The 14,267-nt window shown below is 42.0% G+C and overlaps 1 protein-coding gene across 1 annotated transcript in view; it reads right to left on the reverse strand.

Moving 5' to 3' along the window:
* Positions 1–14,267, reverse strand: part of ZMAT4 (zinc finger matrin-type 4) — a gene marked incomplete at both ends in the record, with an annotated part of 210,295 nt that overhangs the window by 173,796 nt on the left and 22,232 nt on the right. The window lies entirely within an intron of this gene.

The raw sequence follows: 14,267 nt of genomic DNA on the forward strand, positions 1-14,267 counted from the left end.
TTATTCTTCTCATTCACTCTTTGTGCCCCAATTCAATCTACTATCATTCTTCAGCCTGACATTCTTGACCTTCTTTGGCTTTAGTATGTCTAAAGCACTCCCCTTCCTCTGGGCCCTACTATGGATGTACATAAACACAGGTTACACTAACAGAATAAAATTGCAGTCACATTCCACCAAAGGCTATTCTAGGTTCAAGGATGAGTAGGTAGAATGTAATTTTGCAATCTGTTGCAAAGATTAAAGCAGAACAGAAGGTTAGAATCTGTTTTAAGTATAAAGATAGGTTCAACACCCCAAAACTAGTTTCATGAGAGATGCTGTTTAAACACTAATGAAGGAACATACTGCTGGAGGAGGTAATCAAGAGGACATGACCGAAAGTTGACCCTCCAGCAGTCAGAGGCTCCTCATCCCCTCCTCTGTCCTTTGGAATGTATACTCTGCCTACTGTTACCACAGTGGGAGGTATTTCAAAGACATAGCATTGAGACCATCTGTACAGAATATGCAACTGAACACAGTTAAGGCCTCAATATAAACTTTTAAGGTTCTCATGAGGATGGGTGCAGAGAGCTATTCCTCTTACAGCCACCCAAGACAAGCCTCATAAGTTCCTTTTTTATTAAGCCAACCACATACCCCATATGGAGTGTTCTGCTTTCTTCTATTCCTCCTTGCCCTGCACAAATAGGACCAGTTTGTGAACCAATACAAACATTAACTTTGAGATGCCTACTAATTTATGGTTTCTTAACTATAAAATGAAAAGATGGGACATGATGATTTATAATGTCCCAATCAATGTTAACACTCAGTGATTCATGATGTATACTTTGAAAATACCATCACAAGTTTAGAGCACTAAATGCATATATTAGAAAAGAAGATCTCAAATCAATGACGTCAACTTCTATCTTAAAAAACTTAGGAGAACAGATCAATTAATTTTAATGAAAGTAGAAGAAAAAATAAAAATAAAAGTAGATATTCAGAAAGTTGGGAACAGAAAATAAAGATAAATTAATGAATGCAAAAGCTGGTTCTTTGATAAGATTAGTAAAATTGGTAAGCCTCTAGTCAGACTGATCAGAAAAAAAAAATCCCAGCCAGAGTGGCTCAGTTGGTTGACCATTGTCCTGTACACTGAATGGTGCCAGTTTGGTTCCCAGTCAGGGTACATGCCTGGGTTGTAAGTTCAGTCCCCAGTCAGGGTGGGTACAGAAGATAAGTGATTAATTGTTTCTCATGTTGATGTTTCTCTCTCTCTCTCTCTCTCTCTCTCTCTCTCTCTCTCTCTCTCTCTCTCTTCCTCTCTCTCTCTCTTTCTCTCTCTCTCATTCCTCTCTCTAAGCAGGTTCCATAATGAAAATTAAAAAAAAAAAAACAGAGAGAGAGAAGACACAAATCACCAAACTCAACAATGAGAGAGGCAACAGTATTACATATTCTACAAATATTAAAGTAGTAAGCAACTTTATGCATCTTAATTCTACAACTTCAATGAATATAAAAAATTCCTTGAAAAAAATGCAAGCTACCAAAGTTCATTCAAGAAGATATAACCCAAATAGCATATCTATTAAAGAAACTGAATTTGTGGTTAAAAACCTTTCCACAAAGGAACATCACATTCTGATGGTTTCACTGAGAAATTCTGACAAACATTTAATAATGCCAATTTCATAAAAACTCTTCTAGAAAATTGAAAAGGAAGGAATATTTACCAACTCATTCTATATGGCCAACATTATACTGATACCAAAAACAAAGACATTACAAGGAAAGTAAACTATATACTAGCATTCCTCATGAACATAGATATAAAATTTCTTAATATATTTTTAGCAAATCAAATCCTACAATGTATTAAAAACAAGTAATACATCATAACCAAGTAGAATTTACTCCAGAAATGCAAGACAGGTTTAATATTTGAAAGTCAATCAATGTAGTTCACCATACCTACAGACCAATAATAAAAAATAAGAAAATTCAGTTAATATTAATTACTAAAGAATAGAAGAGAACTTTCTCAAGTTGATAAAAGGCATCTGTAAAAAATTTAAGCTAACATTGTACTTATGGTAAAAATCTGAATGTTTTCCCAAAAATGTATTATGCAAGTATATTCACTCTCACATATTCTGTGCAATATTGTAGTAGAGGCAGTGAAATAAAGCAATATAAGAAATAAAATTCATCCAGATTGTAAAGTGAGAGACTAAATATACAAATGGACAATGGACAATACAGGACTCTGACCAACACCTGTAGCAACCAGCCCTGAAAGTCAACTTACTATCTGCAAGTAACCAGTCCATAAAGTCAAACTACTTTTTGTAGCAACCAGTCCGAGACACCAAACAGCAATGCCGGTAGCAATAGCCCAAAAGTGACAGAGCATGATTAATAACCAAAGCTTCCCTAATTTTTTTCCCCTGCTTCCAACTTAGGACCAACTGGAGAAAGTCAAATACTCATCCTAAACCAATCACATAGAATGTCCACTCCTAGTTAACCCACCTACAGCTTCCTCATTGCCAAAAGCCTCCAATCGGGGCATTTCTGAATCCCTACTTTTTCCAACTATAAAGCCTTCCCACTCCTCTGTCTGCCTTTTAGTCTCTGCCAAATGCATGTGATGGTGGCTGACTCCCTTACTAAAGGACTCCGATACTAAGGGAGCCAAGCTCTAAATAAATAGCCTTTGTTTATTTTCATATAGTAGTCTTCATTTCATTCCACATGACAAAGAAATAATACACAAGCAACATGATTGTATGTCTAGAAAATACTATAGAATCTTTTTTTTAAGGTCCTAGAACTAATCACTGAATTAGTAATAGTACAGGATATTTAAAAATCAGTTATGTACATATTAGCAATAAACAATCAGAAACTGATTTTTTAAATTCACTATTTATAATGGATCAAAAGTATGAAGTACTTTGGGATAAATCTGACAAAATATGTGCTAGACCTATACAATAAAAACTACAACGCATTGCTGAGAAAAATTAAATGACTTAAATAAATAAAGAGATGCATTGCATTCATGTATCGCAAGACTCAACATTTTAAATATGTCAATTCTCTTGTAAATTATCCATAGATTTAATGAAATTGTAATTAAAATCTGTGTAGCCTTTATATTTATAAAATAAAAGGGGTACTGAAGGGTAAAGGGAGTCAAATATGCAGTGATAGAAGATGATTTGCCTTTGGGTGGTGGCACACAATGCAATATGTATCATAGAAATGTACATATATAATCTGTACATTTGAAACCTATATAATCTTATTAACCAATGTCACCCCAATAATTGAATAAAAGGGGGAAAAGAAGGACCTGTAAAGGGACACAGAAAACTTTGGGGACAGATAGAAATGTTCTCTAGCTGAATTGTTCTGAAGGTTTTACAGGTGTATACATGCACCAAAACTTATCAACATATACATTTTTTAAAAAGGCACTTTAGTGTATATCAATTATACTTCAATAAAGCTATTTAAAAAATGACTCCTGTGTCAGGCAAGAAATGACACATCTTTCCCAGAATTGTCCTCAAGTAATTACTAGTAAAAATAGCACAAGAAAGTTTAGGCCATTCATTTATTTATTACACGAGGATCAATGCATGCCATCTTATTAGGAAAGATGAAGTAAGTGTTTGAATATCCTTTACCCCACCAAATTCACTTTCCCACCTCCACCTTTCTATGGACCTCAAGATGCTGAGCTGTATGAACTTCCCCACCAGGCTTTTGCCTTCTGGCCTTTGGTTAAGTTCAGCCTAAACAAGGCACACAGGCAAGGCCAGCTTCATGGGTATGTGTCCTAAAATAAAGTATATTAATAGAAAATTTGAGGTATAGTAATACTAACAGATTGGAGGACAATTGCTTTTGAAAACAGAGTTTATTACTCAACTAGAGGCCCAGTGCACAAAATTCATGCACGGGGAGGGGAGGGGTGTCCCTCAGCCCAGCCTGCACCCTCTCCAATCTGGGACCCCTCGAGGGATGTCCAACTGCCCGTTTAGGTCCGATCGAGGTAGGATCGGGCCTAAACGGGCAGTCGGACATCCCTCTCACAATCCAGGACTGCTGGCTCCCAACTGCTCACCTGCATGCCTTCCTGATTGCCCCTAACCGCTTCTCCATGCCAGCCTGATCACCCCCTAACCACTCCCCTGCCAGCCTGATTGATGCCTAACAGCTCCCTTGCCAGCCTGTTTGCCCTAACTGTCCTCCCCTGCAGGCCTGGTCACCCCAACTGCTCTCGCTGCAGGCCTGGGTCCCCCTCAACTGCCCTTCTCTGCTGGTCTGATCACCCACAACTGCCTTCCCCTGCTGGCCATCTTGTGGCGGCCATCTTGTGTCCACATGGGGGCAGCCATCTTGTATGTTGGAGTGACAGTCAATTTGCATATTATTCTTTTATTAGATAGAATTATATAGGATAGAGGTCTGGTGCACGGGTGGGGGCCGACTGGTTTGCCCTGAAGGGTGTCCCGGATCAGGGTGAGGGTTCCCTTGGGGCATGGGGTGGCCTGGGCGAGGGGGCTATGGTGGTTTGCAGGCTGGCCATGCCCCCTGACAACCCAAGCAGAGGCCCTGGTATCTGGGATTTATTTATCTTCTATAATTGAAACTTTGTGGCCTTGAGTAAAGACCAGGGCTGCGAGACCTTGGCTTCCTCCATCGCCAGGGGCAACTCAAGCCTCCTGCTCTCTTCAGCTCTGTGGCTGCCGCCATTTTTGTTGGGATTTATTTATCTTCTATAATTGAAACTTTGTAGCCTTGAGCAGAGGCCTGGGCCTGCCAGGGCAGGTGGGAATCTTGGCTTCCTCCATTGCCAGGGAAACCCAACCTTCTGCTCTCTCCGTGGCCGCAGCCATCTTGGTTGGGTTAATTTGCATACTCGCTCCTGATTGGCTGGTGGGCATGGCTTGTGGTGTAGCAGAGGTATGGTCAATTTGCATATTATTCTTTTATTAGATAGGATTCCCAAGAGAAGAGGGCACACTACACTGTGGCGGCCACACAGGGTATCACCTGAGTTGGTCCTGAGGTAGAAGGAGAGGAACCGCGGGCAAGGGCCTTTATTGTGGTTTCCACTGTAGGAGTGGGTGAGGTAGTGTAAGCAGGCTTAAGATTGGCCGGGCCCAGGGGTTGTCCCTAGCTGTCTGAGATGATTAGGAAGACTCCTCCAAGGTGGGGGTTGGAGGAGGACAGGGGTAGAGAGCCAAGGCAAGGTGATGCAGGCATTTTCCCAAGTTGTCCAGAACAGAGCTTGTCCAGCATATGCATGTAGGGCACATAGTGAAGTATCAAGTTTACAGATCTGGACATATGATTAATAGAGTGTACAACCCATGCAGTGACATGGGCCACAGCACTCAGAAAGGTCTAACACTCAGTTTAATACTCTCCTATTACCGTCCCGAAATTCTTAATAATTGTTGAACAAAGTCCCATATATTAGGAGCTGATGCTGCATGGAAGAGCAGGCAAAGAATTTAGGGTACCTATCCCTGCGTCTGCCCACTCTTTCCCTGCTCAGCCATGCTTTTCTTTTGTTCCTCCATCAAAGGCCACGGCTCCTGACACATCCCCCCACCCTCCCCCAGCTGCTCCAGATCCCCCAGCTCCCAAGGACTACATGGCTCCTGTCTCCTGGGTGGTAAATTGCTATTGTAGCAAACACGAGGAGGTTCTCTACTCCTTGCTGGTTTTCCTAAACACTTGTCTCACCTCAGCAAAACATCTTTCATTAACTCTCTTCAGTCACCCCTTGTGTGTGCCCTGCTGCCAGCCTGGGCCCTGCCAGAACCCCGTGGTAGATGGATGTGCAGGAGGAAGACAGGGAAGAGGCCAGGACATGCAAAGAGCTGGAGAGAAGTACAGGTTTTGTAGGTTCCCAAACCATATTACAGAGTAAAAGGCAGTGTGGAAGCTAAAAGGCACTAGGAGTTTCTAAGTCCTTCAGCCTAGGGAAGCCCAGCCTTTCCAAAGCAGAGGGTAGAGTCTGAAAACAAATATCCACAGAAACTCAGAGGGTAATGTAAAATTTACAGAGTGATTTCACATATGGTAGCCTATCTCCTCTGGTCCGCCCAGAATCCTGAGGCTCAGAGAGGCTGAGCAATCTGCTGAGGTCACACAGGCCCCTCATCTTGGCTCGTGGCTGAGTGGGGAAATCTTATGCTCCCATCTCCCCCTTCTTCAGCCCTGTGTGGTGTGTAAGCTCCTTGAGGGCAGAGACTGGTCTGAATTGCTCATTGACTCTCCAGAATTCAGAACGCCTGGCGCACAGAGCTTTCGATAATATTTACTGACCAACTGCTGACTCTGAGGCCAATGGTTCTTTCACTCCACTGCACAGTATGTCCCCACTATCTGAGTTCTGCTTTGTAACCTACAGATAGGGAAGCTGTAAAAGGACAGGCCTATTCTTCAGCGTCACCTGGCCGGTCCATCTATCAGGTCACTGTGAGCATCAGCTGGCTTAACTGGGAGGGTCACTGCACAGCAGAGGAGAGAAGTCTCCAGGTCAAGGTGGGTTGCTTCAAAATGCACTAGTGCTGCTGCCCAGCCAAGGTATGCAGTGAGCTCACCTTCTCTGGGATTATGGAGAAAGTCCAGGCTGGGCTTAGGTATGGCAGTAAAACAAGTCTGGATGGGCTCTGAGGCATAACATATTCTTAAGTGAATTTTATATTACTTTACCCATAATAAAAACTCTGTTTCACTTTCAGTTTCTGTGCTTCTGTGTTTGAGCTATATACTATTGTCATAGTATAGTATATACACTATAGTATGTTGAATTGTGTGAAATTGCTATTTTTGTAAGTTAAAAAAATCATCAAATATTGGCAGTTTGATATGGTTACTTTTATATTTCTTTGATAATCAGAAAAACATACATCTTGATTTTCGAAAAATCGAAAACTTATGTCCATACAAAAATCTGCACAGGGATGTTTATAGCAATTTTATTCATAACTGTCAAAATTTGGAAGCAACCAAGATGTCCTTCAGTAGGTGAATGAATAGATAAACTGTGGTACATCTGACAATAGAATAATAATCAGAGTTAAAGAGAAATGAGCTGTCAAACCATGAAAAGACATGAGGAAACTTAATCATACTAGATGATCCTAACTCTATGACATTCTAGAAAAGGCAAAACTATGAAGACAATAAAAATAATCAGTGGTTTCCAGGTTTGGAGGTGGGGGTGGGAAGATGAATAAGCATATTACAGAGGATTGTTTGGGCATCGAAAATATTCTGTATGAGATTATAATGATGGATATATATATCCTTATACATTGTGCAAACCTATAGCATGCACAACACCAAGGGTGAACCCTAAGGTAAAATACAGACTTTAGGGATTATGATGTGTCAATGCAGGTTCATAACTGATTAGAAAAACCATTCTGGAGAATGATGTTGATAATGGGAAAGGGTGTACATGTTTGTTATAAGCCTAAAACTGTTCTTTTAAAAACGTATGGTCTTTAAAAAATAACAGACTATAAACCTTTATGTTAGTCCTATATTAGCCACTTTCTTTTATCATTTTTATAATTCTAATATAATCTAAGCATTTAAAACCTTGCCATTAGCAACCAAGCTATCCTTCAATAGGTGGATAAAAAACTGGGTACATCCGTACATGGAATATTATTTGGAGAAAAAAAAAGAAATGAGCTGTCAAGCCACCAAAAGATATGGAGGAAACTTAAACGCATATTAAGTGAAAGAAGCCCATCTGAAATGGCTACATAATATATGATTCCAATTATATCACATTCCGAAAAAGGCAGAACTATGAAGATGGCAAAAAGATCAGTGGCTGCCCCAGGGCTTAGGTGAAGGGGATAAGTAGGAGGAGCACCAAGGATGTTTAGGGCAGTGCAACAATTCTTTACGTACTGTAATGGTGGATACATGTCATTATACATTTGTGAAAACCATAGAATATACAACACTAAGAGTGAACCCTTAGGTAAACTACAGTCTTTGGGTGATAATGATGTGTCAGTGTAGGTTCATTGATTGTAACAAATGCATCACATTAATGCAAGATGTCAATAATAGGAGAAACTGTGGGGTGAGGGAGTATAAGGGAACTCACAGTACTTTCTGCTCAATTTTTTTATAAACCCAAAACTGCTCTAAGAATAAAGGCCATGAATTAAAAATGCAAAAAAAAAACAAACCAGCCACCTTGCCTTTCATCTCCAGGTAGAAAGACTAAAGGACAGGTGTGATCCATGGGAGAGAAAGCATAGAAGACGCTGAGTGCATCGGTGCAGGCTCTGTGTCCACAGAAGGGAGCACAGACAACTCCCAAAGACGCGCTCCATCGATTTTCCAATCTGCCTAAGGCTGACCTTTCTTTCCAAATAGCATGACTTAACAACACCCTTGAAACCCTTTTGTGAATGTGCTGCCTCCTTTCAAGCATCACAAATTTTCCATTTGGGGGTGTTTCTAAATCTCTGGTGACATCTAATCTTATCTTCAAGTCATGCCTAAAAGTCCAACACTTGAGAACATTTCCAAGTAAAATGAATAGCTTGTGACAAGCAGTGTCCCCAATGTTTTCAGATCTGCAAGTCTGTAAGGACTGAAGCCACTCATTCCTATTTGTGTCATTTTTCTGGCCCTGGGGTCTCTCAAGGTTGAGGGGCCCCCTGAGATGTGACATCTATAATTACAATCCATCTGGATTCCTCTTGTCACCTTCTTTAGGAGAAGTGTGACAGACTTGCCCCTCCATTTGTTATCATGATAGAAGCAAATATTTGTGTATTTTTTGCCCCAGTTCTGTACACTCTTCAAGGACATCTGCAAGCTGCCATCCCTGGAAAACAAAACATGCTTATTTCTCCCCATTCTCCTGTAATTTCATTCAGTTAAACAGAATGTCCATTCTCACCAAAGAAAAAAAAATTTGGAGTTATCTGTGGGCTGATTTAAGAGAGGTCAAAAGGCCATTTTCATTTTTTAGCTTTCACAGAATTATTTAAACTAAAACATAAATATCATGAAATAAAATCCATTAACCCATTCATGTTGGTGCATAATATACCACAGTACTAGGATAATGGAACTCGCCAGCTTTATCAAGAGGGAGGGTACATTGATGAGGAAACTGCCTCAATAGCATGGATGAGAAATAGCTTGTCGATGCCAGAAGCTGAAGAAACTCCATTGGCATTTACAGACACTGGGATCTGTCCTAACTCAGACATCAAGTTCTTCAGAAATGTTTTTACTCAATACACTACAGAGCACTGCATGTCTCCACCATGAATATTAACTCAACCTGGGACACCTAGAAGGAAATATATATACATATATATATATACACACACACACATTATGGTACATTTCACAAAGTGTTTTATCAGCTAAATGACCCCAGGGACTATCTACGGGGGGATCAATCATCAGGCTTGCATAGCAGGCGTCTTCTGGAGGAGTTTATATTGCCTTATTGTCAACAAACTAAGGAATGGGAGAAAGATAACTGAGGAAAAAGCAACAGGCCCTTCATCAGGGTGGTGCTCTTTGGACCAATAAGGCACATGGTGGCATGGCACAGACACACACTGTCCCTTGTCTTCCTACTCTCTCTTTCTTTATGATACAGGTGTTTCCACCCCAGGTATGTCTCTCCCCCAAATCCTTGGTCCTCTCCTCCTAGGTCTATGTCTCAGCTAGGTATCAGATGTCAAGATGTCATCACAGAGGTGCTGTGGTATTATGTGACAACAGTTGTGTTAATGGGGACAAGAAGCTACAGATGGAGTATGGAGGTGGTTGGGAGATAGTAGAAATGGAATCTTATCCTCCTGAGAGCAGGGGAGGAGTAGAGACCCTGGAGGCTCAGAAGAGGGAGAGTAACAGTTGCAGAAAAACAGTCTCAGCCTAGAAACCCAAAACAAAGTCATCGGAAATCCTCTCTGAGCCTCTGTTTCCTAATCTGCTCATTAGGGTCTCATCAGCAATTCTATTTTAGAATCCTGTCATAATGGTCACCACCTCCCTGACCCTTGTCCGATCACACATCTTCTCTGGACTTGACCTTGAAAGCTCTAACGGTGAGGCTGCATTTCATCATACCATCTGACCTGGGGCCGAGCCTAAGAATAGCCATGGCCAATGGTTTGAGCATGCCTACAGTGCACTCCTGCCCTACGCACCTGACTCAGTAAAACACAAACAGACATTCCCCTCTGGCATCCCAGGCAAGAAGTGAGAGGTGCAAGGTGCCTCATGAAATACCATGATCACCAGACCATAAGAATGCTTTTTAGTGCCTTTCCAGCCAACATAGTTAACTGGAGAATTTACAGTTACAGAAATTCGATTCAGAGTCTTGCTGTCCTTAGGCTGAGAGGAGAATTTAGTATCACACCTGTTTCCTCCCGAGGCGCCCTTTTTGCTCTGACTGGCTGCACTGATACATCAATTGGGAAACTGTTCTTATCAGTGGAGTATTGATTTAAAGTGTGAGGCTCCAGGACTCAGGGTATAAACTTTCTCCCCAGATTTATTTTATATAATCCATTACATTAATGTCGCATATAAAATTTTCCCTGTACTTTATAATAAACATTATCTGTTCTGCAAATTGCAAACCGATGGCATTCTTGAGCATCCAAAGCGATGTTTTATATTCCACTCACTATCACCACAAGTATCTTAGGGTTTATATAAGACACTGTCTACACAGGATTTTGTCCCTTCCTATTATAAAATTAACCTGAAAAGCAAAAGGAGTGCTTACATTTATATATATTTTTTTGTTCTTTGTTTGTCTCCCTTTTTTTTACCCAGTCTTAAGTAGCAACTTGGATGTGTGAGGAGATGGATAGTTTCATGCTGGGACCCCTCTGCACCAGAACAACTTCAATCTCCCCTGCTCCAGCTGGTTGTCAGGGGCAGGATAATGCAGAGGTTTCCAGGCCGTATTTAACCTGCCCTGAAAGCCGGTTCTGAGCAGACAGGGCACATCCACAGTGGACTGTGCATCTGCAGTGGACCATGCATCCACAGTGAAACCAGCACCTACATAGTGCTGGATCCAGGTTCCAGGATGCACCATGGAGAGAGGTGATATTGAACTCCACTGCTGTCTGTCTGGCCTAAATATTATTAGTGGCCTCAGTCCCCCCTACCATTTCCCTTCAGAGACATGGTCCCTGTGCAATTTACTCAGATCAGCACTGCAAATGAAAATAAGAATGTTAATATTCCATCTCAGGACGTTTCTTTTTGTAGTTTAGCACAGAAGAATAGGAAGTGAAGAACGAGTGCTTAAGTCAGCAATTCACCAAGTTGTCTGCTAACCACAACCCCTGAATTTCACCCAGCCCTTTATCACTGTCTCAGTGGTATTTAAAAAAAAAAAAAAAGGAAAGAAGAAAAAAAAAACTCTCAAAACTGCAGACCTACAATTCTGCCTTCAATGCACTAATTAGAATGGTATCTCTTTCCCTCCCTGGCCCCACCCCATGCAGCTGCTGCAGAGACCAGGAGGTGAGGGTGCCTGGATTTGCAAGCTAGAAGCATTTTTCTCAGTATTTCCTTTTGCTTCCTCATCACATCCAATCTGGAATTCTTTCCCATTTCAGCCAGAGGTCACATTGTTTTATCTTTGCCTTTTGGGTATCCAAGAAGCTGCATGAAGTTCTTGGCCAAACAGCCACCTGCTGTGCTTGGAGAACTGACTGGTGCCTGGGCAGGATTCACTTCAGCACAAAGCTTTCCACCCCAAACTGGTATCCCCTTTCCTCTTAAGTTGGCCAGTTCCCCTGGCCTTCACATCCAGGCTCACTCCTCTCAAGACTGATGCTCTCCAGCAAAGCCAGGCTGCACACCATTTCCACACACTCTACTTCCAAGGTTTAGTGCCATCAGCCTGGGATCTCCTTTCCCCATGTTTGATGCTGAAATTGTCCTCACGCTTCACAGTCCGCTCACTTCTCCTCTGTGAATCCAGCCTTGTGATCCCATCACACCCCACATTGCACCCTGCCAAAGCACAGCCTGACACCTCTCTAGGCATCAGAGTGGCTCTGCCCTAGCACTCGGGGCACCCTGATGTGTATAACAATCATGACACCTTCACCTCAGCCCTCCAGGAGACCCAGGCAATCACGGAGACATCACCAACCCCCCTTGTATTCTTGTCCTCGGGCTCTATGATTGGCACATTTTAAGGGAACAGTACATTCTTGTTGAATTAAAGAGGACACAGTTGAACTCACCTGCCTTGTCACCTGCCACTTCTCAGAGAAAAGGGAGAGTATGACTGGATCTAGGAAGGTGGTATTTAGAGAATTCCCTAAATAGCAGGTTCTAGGTATTATAGCTGGGAAAATCCTATAATTTCTCAGAACCTCAATTTCCTCAAAGGACAAGTGCAAAATTGCGATACAGTAGTCTTCCCTAGTCCTTGGTTTCACTTCCACAGTTTCAGTTACCCATGACCAACTGTACTCCAAAAATATTAAATGAAAAATTCCAGAAATGAACAATTCATAAGTTTTAAATTGTATGTCGTTCTGAGTAATGTGATGAAATCTCACACAGTCCTGCTCCGCCCTGGACATGAAACATCCCTTGTCCAGCATCTCCATGCTGTACACACTCCCTTCCCATTAGCCACTTAGCAGTCGCCTCTGTTATTAGATTGACTTTCAGTATCAAAGTGCTTGTGTTCAAGTAACCCTTATTTTACTTAATAATGGTCCCAAAATGCAACAGTAGTGATGCTGGCAATCCGGACATGCCAAAGAGAAGTCATAAAGTACTTTCTTTAAGTAAAGAGTTGAAAGGAAAGGGGGGAAATCATATGCTGAGATTGCTAAGATGTACAATAAGAATAAATCATCTATCCATGAAATTGTGAAGAAGAAATGCATGCTAGTTTTGCTGTTGAACTTCAAACTGCAAAACTTGCCATCACAGTGTGTGACAAGTGCTTAGCTAAGATGGAAGCAACATTAAGTTTGTGGGTGGAAGACATGAACAGAACATGTGTTCCAATGGACAGCGACGTGTTGTGCCAGGAAGCGTTGACTCCATAGGAAGACTTTAGCAGGGACTCCCTTGAAACAAGTGACGCCAAGTTATTTACTGCAAGTAAGGGAGTTATACAGATTCAGAAATAGGTTTGGACTGAAAAATATAAAAATTACTGGACTTAAAAATATGAAAATTACAGGTTCAATCCCCAGCCCTAATCAGGGCACATGTGGGAGGCAACCAATTGATGTGTCTCTCTCACATCAATGTTTCTCTCTCACTATCTCTCTCCCCCTTCACCCCTTCCCTCCCCCTTTCCACTCTCTCGAAAAATCAATGGGGAAAAAAATACCCTCAGGTGAGGATTAAAAAAAAAAACCTTTCTGGAGAAGCCATCTGCCAATGAAGAAGCTGCTGCCACACTTCCACAGGGCGGATCAAGTTGATTCGGATTTGGTGCTATCCACGGTTTCAGGCATCCACTGGGGATCTTAAAACATATTCCAAAAAATAAAAAGATAAAAGGGACTCCTGTATCTACCACTTGAGTCACTAAAAGAATGATGTGAGATGATGCATACAAAGGTTGGACCAGTGCCTGATCCTGGGTAAATGGAAGCTGTTGCCGTAAATAAGATCCGGGGCTGAGAAGCATGTCAGGCTGGGAGCTGTTGATCAATTCCACATTCCTCATCTTTAACAACCTCCACCTTGAAATTGGTTTGTTGTTAAATCCACTAGGACAGGATGTGGGGTAAGACCCCGGAGTCCAGGCCAAACCCTCCAAGGGTGAGCCAGGTGGGAAACCGGTGAGAGTGCCCACAGGCGGCACTGAGGTGAGCTCCTATGGAAGCAGTGTCAGTGGTCCAAGCCTTTCACCTTCTCCAGGGACTTGACTAACCCTCAGCCTCACAGCAGGTAAGCAAGAGAGCACAGCATACACCAAATCTGGAAAATACCTCTACTTCCGGCGGAGAGATGCACTCTTTGTGCATTCCTCCTGTCTCCTGTCGGTCTATGCAAGTCTTCAAAGAACTTTAAGTCCAAGCATGAACAAGGGCAGCTACACACAGAGACCTGATCTGCAAGTTAATGCCTCACACATTTCCCGGGAAGAGTTTTCTGGTGTCCTTGTCCTCCTCCCCTGGCAGATATTATCGAGTGAGCTGTGTTCCTGCCAACCTGCATGGTTCTGTCCCAAGGTTCTA

Source organism: Cnephaeus nilssonii, assembly GCF_951640355.1.
Source record: "Cnephaeus nilssonii genome assembly, chromosome: 8".
NCBI lineage: Eukaryota > Metazoa > Chordata > Mammalia > Chiroptera > Vespertilionidae > Cnephaeus > Cnephaeus nilssonii.